Consider the following 8255-nt stretch of genomic DNA (forward strand, 5'->3'; position numbering starts at 1 on the left):
GAAGAAGAAGAAGAAGAAGAAGAAGAAGAAGAAGAAGAAGAAGAAGATAGCAGGAGGGGAAGAATGAAGGTGGGGAATCGGAGGGGGAGATGACCCATGAGAGACTATGGACTCTGAGAAACAAACTGAGGGTTCTAGAGGGGAGGGGGGGTGGGAGGATAGGTTAGCCTGGTGATTGGTATTAAAGAGGGCACGTTCTGCATGGAGCACTGGGTGTTATATGCAAACAACGAATCATGGATCACTACATCAAAAACTAATGATGTAATGTATGGTGATTAACATAACATAATAAAAAATTTTTTTTTTAAATTTTACCCAGGAAAAGTGACCAACCAGAGCAACCAGAGTCCTAGAGAAGTTATTCCCAGATGGCATGAATTCATGATGTGAAGGCGGTGGCTCTGAGTAGCACCATCAGTGGACTGGATGAGCTGGGTGTTCAGCCTAGAACCACCTGTTTCCGGTGCAAGGCACTCATTCATCTCACAGCCTGGAGTGTCCTTTGCTGAGGGCTGCAAGCTGAGCTCCTCCCAGCCATTGCTCTCAGCCAAAGGAAGCTAGCGTCTCAGGTTACACCCTCTCTCTGGGAGCAGCCTACATCTAAAAGAAGGTCTCTGAGTGCATGCAACAACCCCACTCTTTTGCCTCGATCCAGGACAACTCTAAAGAGTCATTGCAGGGGCTCCTGGGTGGCTCAGTCGGTTAAGCATCTGCCTTTGGCTCAGGTTATGATCCTGGGTGTCCTGGGATCCAGCCCTGCCTAGGGGGTCCCTGCTCTGTGGGGAGTCTGCTTCTCCCTCTGCCCCCCCAGGTGTGCACTCTCTCTCAAATAAGTAAAATCATTTTTAAAAAGTCATTGCAACTATATTCTCTCCTAGAATCAGAATTATTTAATACTTTTGCATTTTACTCGAAGTAAAGCCGAGTTCCTAAGATCTCCTGCAAGGTCCGGCACATTCTGACCCTCCACTGCCCCCCATCTCATCTCTGTTCTCCTTCTTGCTTATGCTCTGGGCCTTGTTGCCATTCCTCAAGCATTTCACACCAGTGCCCACCTTGGACTTGGTCCCTGCTGTGCTCTCTCCCTGTAATACCTCACACCTTCTTCCCATCAAACGTTACTACAACGTTAGTAAGCCGGCACCAACAACTCAGTTCAGAATTCCAACCTACTCCCAACACTACACCCCCCCCCAGCCCCATTCTTTCAATCACAGGTAACAGCTTTTTATACATTATATCATTTTCATGTTTATCATGTTATTATTCATTTCTGTTTCCACCCTCTTCGAGGGTAGAAATTTTGTTGCTGGTGATGGTAGCCTGTTCTTGCCATTCCCTAATGCCTCCTAAGTGCCTGAAACTGGGCGATCTTTTTAAACCGCAAATCTGTTCATATGACCTCTCTGCCTAAAATCCTCCCGTGGATTCCCATTACTGGTAGAACCAATTAAATAATCCCTAACTTCACCTGTAAAGAGTGATCCTACTCCTTAGTTTATACCTGATGTGGATCAGTTAGTGCCTGTTAATTACTGTCAGCACCCCCTTTACCAACAAAAGTACCCCGATTTAGACTCTGTATTCTACTACAGGGTCCCGCATCATCGACATGCTCGCTCCTCTCTGTCTCGTCTCGTACTCTCCCCACCGGTCGTGATCTCCAGACACACTGGGCTGCGTTAGCCCGCTGTCCTCAGATGTTTGTGCCCACGAGGTTCTTTCTGAGGTGTGAAAACGGAAGCCGCTGGGGACCCCTTCTCCCGGCTCTCACTTAGCCCCTTCCTGTCCCGTCTGCTTCTACCACACTCTCTTTGTCAAACCACTAAGTGCACCCCCAAAGTCTCACCTACCTGAGAGAAGAGGACATTTCCAAACTAAACATGCGCCCCCTGTGAATTCCCCTACATCTTCGCTGACTGTCGAGTTTTGCTTCAGACCCGCAGCCCGCAGCAGGGAATTCAGAAAGAAGGAGGAGTAGGAAATGTGGCCACGATCCCATTTATTTGTCCTCAGTATAGTTGAACAAACAGACACACACACCGGGCTCAGCCCTCTGAAGCTCAGCGGGACAATGTCTACCGAAATTGTCGATGCGCAAATTCTTTGACACATTTTCTATTGTGTGGGAGCTATCAGGACATGAGATATGGTGTGAGAGCAACGAAGAGATTACCGAAGATAAAAAACAGCAACAATTACTCCGAATTTAGCCCTTGAAAAATAAAAGTAGGAAAAGGAAAACAAAAAAAAAAAACCTACTCTAACCGGAGGCCGGTTAGCTCAGTTGGTTAGAGCGTGGTGCTAATAACGCCAAGGTCGCGGGTTCGATCCCCGTACTGGCCACTCCTTTTAACTCTTCTTTCGCCCCGCCCCCCTTCAAATATAGACGCTTAATTTCTGAAAAACCCACTTCTTAACGTATAAAAAGCAGGGAATAATGTACAACAGTCTACGGAGTTCCCAGTCCATCGCCACCAGTTTCCTTTAATCCACTCATAACTCGCTTCGGTTCCCGGGTGCATGTGAGCTTGAACGTGGTGCCTTCTCTGCCGTCGCTGACTGAGGGCAGGGGCCCAAGAGCCCGAGTTCTGCCCAATGGGGAACAAGTAGTGGAAAAGAGAGACAGGCGACTTTTTTTTCTTTAAGCTTGTTTGATTTTAAATTGTCTTTCCAAAGTTGTTTCCCAACCAACCTCCTTTTTCCTCAAAACATCAAGAGATACAAAGTAAAAGAGAAATTCTTAAAAGGTTGTTATTTCCATGTTTTGAGACTAAAATCTCGCTGACAGCCGAGATTGGCCGCAGGTGGAGGGCTAGTTCAGGATAATCCTTCTCTACACCTGTCTGTACCCCTTTGAACAAGAAACACAGAACACAGGCTTTTTTCCCTTCTCTCTTCTTTCTTTCTTTTTTCCTTCCTTTTTTCTTTTCTTTCTTTCTTTCTTTCTTTCTGTCTTTCTTTCGAACAGGAGTTGAATCTAGATTCTTGCAATCAGTAGACATATACCTTGTATCATTTCTCCTGACTGGTTACGTCTGATCTTCGTGGGGGTCTGGCCCCAACCTTGTATAGTTACCTCCCCGCCTGCGTGTGCTGATCATTATGCCCCTCAGTGGGGAATTCCTTCTGGAGTTTTCTCTCGTCACACCTCTCTGTCCTGTCACCTCCAGCTGTCTTGGTCGGCTGGATGTCAGCCACCTCTCTTCAGCTCAGGGAGTTCGCCAGCCTCTGCCCGGGTCTCTCTTCCCTGCACTGGGGCCGAGAAACTCTCTTGAGGCAGGACGTTAGGGGCAATCCTAGTGCTCACCCCATTTCCCCCCAAGATCACTTATCATTTGGGGATTGCTATCCTTCTTTGCCTGAGGTCTACTGTCTTGAAAATTGTTGCTTCCTGTCCTTTGTCAGGTTTTGGTTATTTCAAGCAGGATGGTAACTCTGATGCCTGTTTCCGCCCTGGGTGGAAACGGGGGGCCGGCGTTTTGGAGGGTGAAGGGCGGGCAGCTGAGGCCTCTGCTGTTTCCGCTGAGGGCAGTAGCCTGTTCTAGCGGTTCTCATCGCCTCCCTGGGAATCCTGGGGCTCAAGATGCTGGGGGCCAGCTGTCTGCAGCACGTACTGGAATATTGGATTGGGTCTCCAGGCTCCAACCGGGACAACCTGTCTGGAGGCTCCAGGCTACGGGGCACAGCACAGATCACCCTGTCTGGGGGTTTCTGTGTGCTGGGGCATGTTAGGGGGGAGGAGGCCGCTTGTGGGCCCGGGGCCAGGGCTCCTGAAGAGCCAACGCAACAAAAACGGGCCTTCGGATCTCTGTTGGGTTGGGAGGCTGAGGGTGGGCATCTTCTGATAAGGCGGTCTGAGACTTGGGGTATGTGGGATCCACGCACTTTTCCTTTATCGCTACCTGAGGGGCATCAGAACACTTCCCTGCCCCATCAGCGCCCCCGCATGGGGGGGTTCTGTGGTACTCCTGGGGGGCCAGACAGCAACTGACAGCACAGCCTCAGAGGGGACAAGCGGCTGAATGGAACGCACTGGGCACCCGGCTGGCTCGGCTGGGTCCCTGGCTTAGGCTGGCCCTGTCCCTGCCCGCATCAAAGGGTACGGGGAGACGGCGTGTGGCTGGACTCTAGAATGGAACAAGTCGTTAGCCAATGATTCTTAAATGACCTTGCTCGTAAAGTCACGTTCAATCCGTACAGACATTGTTATTAGAAGGAGTTACCTGTGCTCTGTTTGGTTTTGAAAGTCTCAAGAGAATAAGGGCATCCTAGTGGACTCTATCTTGGCATAAATATTTAGCCACTAATGAAATTAGACCTTATGGTGTTTATTATAAAAATGGACGATCTTGGTTGTCCTAAAATTGTATCCAGATAAGAAACCTTATGCTCACCATTTCAAGTAGTTGATTTTCTAATTTTAAAGTGTATTCAGAGATAATTTGATTTACCATTTTTACTACATGCTCAGAAAACTTTCTTCGCTGAGAATCATTTCACACATCTCATTTTGTAAATCAGTGACCTTTTCCAAAATAATAAGGATTTTTTCTATTTTATTTACCTCTTTAGTTATTCTCTGTGCAAATAACTAATTATATTTCATCCGATGAAAGTAATATGAAGATTTGTTTTAGAAATAAATCTATATAAGAAATGCTCTATGAGCGAACATAAAGAAATCATATTCAATAAATCAGATTTAGGGGCGGAGGGCAGGTCACCCCAAGATGGGCCACTTTGCCATGAAGATTATCCTGAGCTGAAGGCAACTGAGACCCTGTGGGCTCAAGAAAAACTTTTGTTCCTCCCTTAACTACATAGAAGATTCTAAATTGGGAGTCTATTCCAGAATAAGCGTTATTATCAGAGATGCATTTTATCTGAGTGACCCGTCTGTACAACAGGGCAAACATCTAATTATTGAGCATCTTCTCTGCCTCTGATGGCCCTGGGATTGCCCTGAAGTCCCAGACCCCCTCCCTTCTTAGTTCAGGATGACATATATGCCTCAGTTAGACTGTCTTTGGAATTTCTATATCTGTATGTATTCCTCCTATTAAATTTGATTTTTTCCTGTTAATCCGTCTCATGGCAATCCGATTCTTATTCCAGCAAGAAGAACCTTGATGGGGAGAGGATTACTTGCTCCCCAACACAGACAACGGCTGGCTCACAACCATTTTCCAGAGCCGGGAAGGGGCAGGTTGGAAGCCTGGGGTCCAGCAGGATCCATGTCAGCTTCGGGAGAAATGGCATCCTCATGCACGGTCATGGTCACGTGAGCTTTTCTCCCTTGCTCTTTCATCTCACCTCATACCTCTAACAACTGAAGTTCTCATCTGCCTGTCCCCTCTCAGCTTTGAACACAAAGAGGACCCTCTTCCTGACCTACCCCAGCCAATACATTCAGGCTGAAAACTCGTCAGAGGGCTAGGCTGGGCAGGCAGAGTGGGGGTGGGGGCTGTACTGGGGAGGGGGGGATCAGGACCCCCGGAGAGGTGGGCCCAGAAGGACATCTGAGAGGAGAGTTCCCCAGCTCCACCAAGCAGGCCAGGAGACAAAGTGATTACAGCACCAACCTCAGACTCTGGGCAGGAGCTTATCGGGGTAAAGCACTAGAAAGGGAAGAGTCTGGAGGGAAAGGAAACCCCTCTCACAATTTGTCTGAGGTCAAGTTTACAGAATTAACTTTCCACACCTCTCATCAGTGATTTTTTATGGAAAAGAACCCTGTAGACAGGGTTCTGTGGCTGCAGCCTCCCCAGACTTCAGTACATGGGCCAGACACAATTTTCTACAGCCCGAGGAGGTAAAATGCCAGCCTCGGGCCTTCCCAGCCTCTCACAGAAGAAACAAGTGTGGGACCCAGGGGTCAAAGATTCCATCTGTAGGAGGACCCAGCAGGAGCCTGTCAGGGTCAGAGAGGTTGACCCAGAGGTCCAGCAGGAAGTCCTAGGAGCTGGGCATCTGTGTGAGGACTCAGGGGTCAGCCTTGGGAGGGCAGACAACAGGTGACAGGTCGAGGGGCACAGAGCACGGGCATGTTGATATGAAACTTCTTTAGGAGAGAGAAAAATAGGAATCACTGGAATGTCCAACAAATAAGGTCTAGTTAAATAAATTAAGCTACAGCATAGAATCAAACAACTAAAATAAGGCAGACTTTGATGTATTGATGTTTGAAGTGTGTCCAGCACACATATGTTTAAAAATCATGTAACATTGTGTCTATTGGGCTTTATTAATGTAGAAATAAAGCTTTAGATGTATAGATAAAGATTTTTCCCATAGGCCAAGAGCGAAGTTGAAAGACTATAATCCAACCTTTTAATAAAATGATTACCTCTGAGAAGTACTGGAGTGGGTTTGGAGGGAGTTCAATTTTCCCTGTTTTGCATTTTCTACAAAAATTTTATACTATAAGAAATCACTCAGGTATTTCCTATTTTAAAGAGAATGAATAAAAAAGATGAGTGGAAGATTTTGTGAGGAGTAGGAGGCTGAGATGGGGGGGTGGCCACTGGAAGAGCTGAGTGTTCAGCTCTCAGTCCTGAATGGGGGTGTGGACCTCAAACTCAGGCCACAGGCCAGTGTGGAGCGGGAAGAAGGGGAGGGCACAGAATGAGAGCACATGTGCATAACTAGAGTGATCATGGTGCTGTGGATAAGGAAGCCCCCTCGGGGGTCAGTCAGGGAACATCTGACGTTCAGTTTGAAAGGCTACTAGCAAGTTGACCTGTTACTTGCTGTGAACCCCTTGAGCAAGTCTCTAAAAACTATAAGTCACAATTTAATCATTTAAAAAAAATTTTTTTTAAGATTTTTTATTTATTTGAGAGAGAGAGTGACCACAAGCCGGGGGAGGGGCTGAGGGAGAGGGAGAAGCAGACTCCCCCTGAGCAAGGACACCCCAACACGGGGCTCGATCCCAGGACCCTGACGTCATGACCGGAGCTGAAGGCAGATGTTTAACCAACTGAGCCCCCCACGCGCCCCTATCATTTCTTAAATGGGCCTATGATATGTATAGCATAGGTCTCTGGTGTATAATTATTTTATTACTTAAGCAAACAAATCACTCAAGGAATTTTGGCAATCGTTAACACTTTTATTCCACTAGATGACAGGAGTGTCTGAGGTAGCCTCACTTCCCTCCTCACCTTTCTACAAAACCTGGCCTCCCTCAGGGTCAGCGGGTTCGGACCCTAGGATTGGACTAGGATTGATCCTGAGGAAGTGGCCTGGCTTGCGTGCTTGGTCACTTTGACCTGAGTTTCCCAGGCTCTGTCCCGGGGAGGAGGACTGGCGGCCCCGGGGGTGAGGGAGAACACGTGGGAAGGTGATTGGCTTGAGGAACTGACACGAAGGTCACAAGTGTGTTCCTCTCAACACATTGTTAGTAGAGTTCATGGGTTTGCAGTGTGATCGCTTGTGGTTAAATGTGTAAAAAGGTGTTTTTAAATCTTAAGCTTTTTTCCCTCTGTTCAAAAAAATTAATTTTGATGACACTTGTAACAAGAATTAAGACATAAGTAATTCTCCAAGCCTAGACATAGAAATACTTATTCCCAAGGACACTTCTCCCCCCCCTCCCCCCGCCTTAAGATTTTATTTACCTATTTGTCAGAGGGGGAGAGAGGGCAAGAGCACAAGCAGGGGGAGCTGCAGGCGGACGGAGAAGCGGGCTCCCCACTGAGCAAAGAACCCCATGCAGGACTCGACCCCAGGCCCTGCGATCATGACCGGAGCCAAACGCAGACACTTAACCGACTGAGCCCCCCAGGCGTCCCTGCGCAATAATGCTTCTCGAAGCAGGAGGGAGACCCTGTCACAAAGTGAAGCAGGAGGGAGACCCTGTCACAAAGTGATTCCTTCGCCCTGGAGCTAGGCCACCTGGCTTGGGTCCCCAGCTCTGTCATTTCCTAGGTCGAGGCAATGTTTCTCCGTAAAATGTAGAAAATGTTGTTGATGACGATGCTGATGAAAATGTAGAAAGTGTCGACGCTGACGACGCAGCGTCTGGCAGGATGCTCGCCCGGCTCTTACCGCCAGCTGCCGCGTCCGCGCTTTAGCCTCCGCGCCCGGGAAGGGTCGGGGAGGCTGGGGGCGGCCCCCGGATCCCGCCGCTCCCCGGCCCGAGGGCTTTAAGATCAGACTCGGGATCCCGCCGCGCCCCGGATCCCGCGGGCTTTAAGGTCAGACTCGGACCCCGCCGCTCCCCGGCCCGCGGGCTTTAAGGTCAGACT

The 8255-nt window shown here is 48.5% G+C and overlaps 1 non-coding gene across 1 annotated transcript; it reads left to right on the top strand.

Annotated features, from left to right (window-relative positions):
* Nucleotides 1–2275: 2275 nt before the first annotated feature.
* On the top strand, nt 2276–2349 carry TRNAI-AAU. The gene has a single exon. It is a non-coding gene; the product is annotated as a tRNA-Ile (tRNA).
* The last annotated feature ends 5906 nt before the right edge of the window (nt 2350–8255 follow it).

This window comes from Phoca vitulina, unplaced genomic scaffold, assembly GCF_004348235.1.
Source record: "Phoca vitulina isolate PV1807 unplaced genomic scaffold, GSC_HSeal_1.0 scaffold125, whole genome shotgun sequence".
Classification (NCBI taxonomy): Eukaryota; Metazoa; Chordata; class Mammalia; order Carnivora; family Phocidae; genus Phoca; species Phoca vitulina.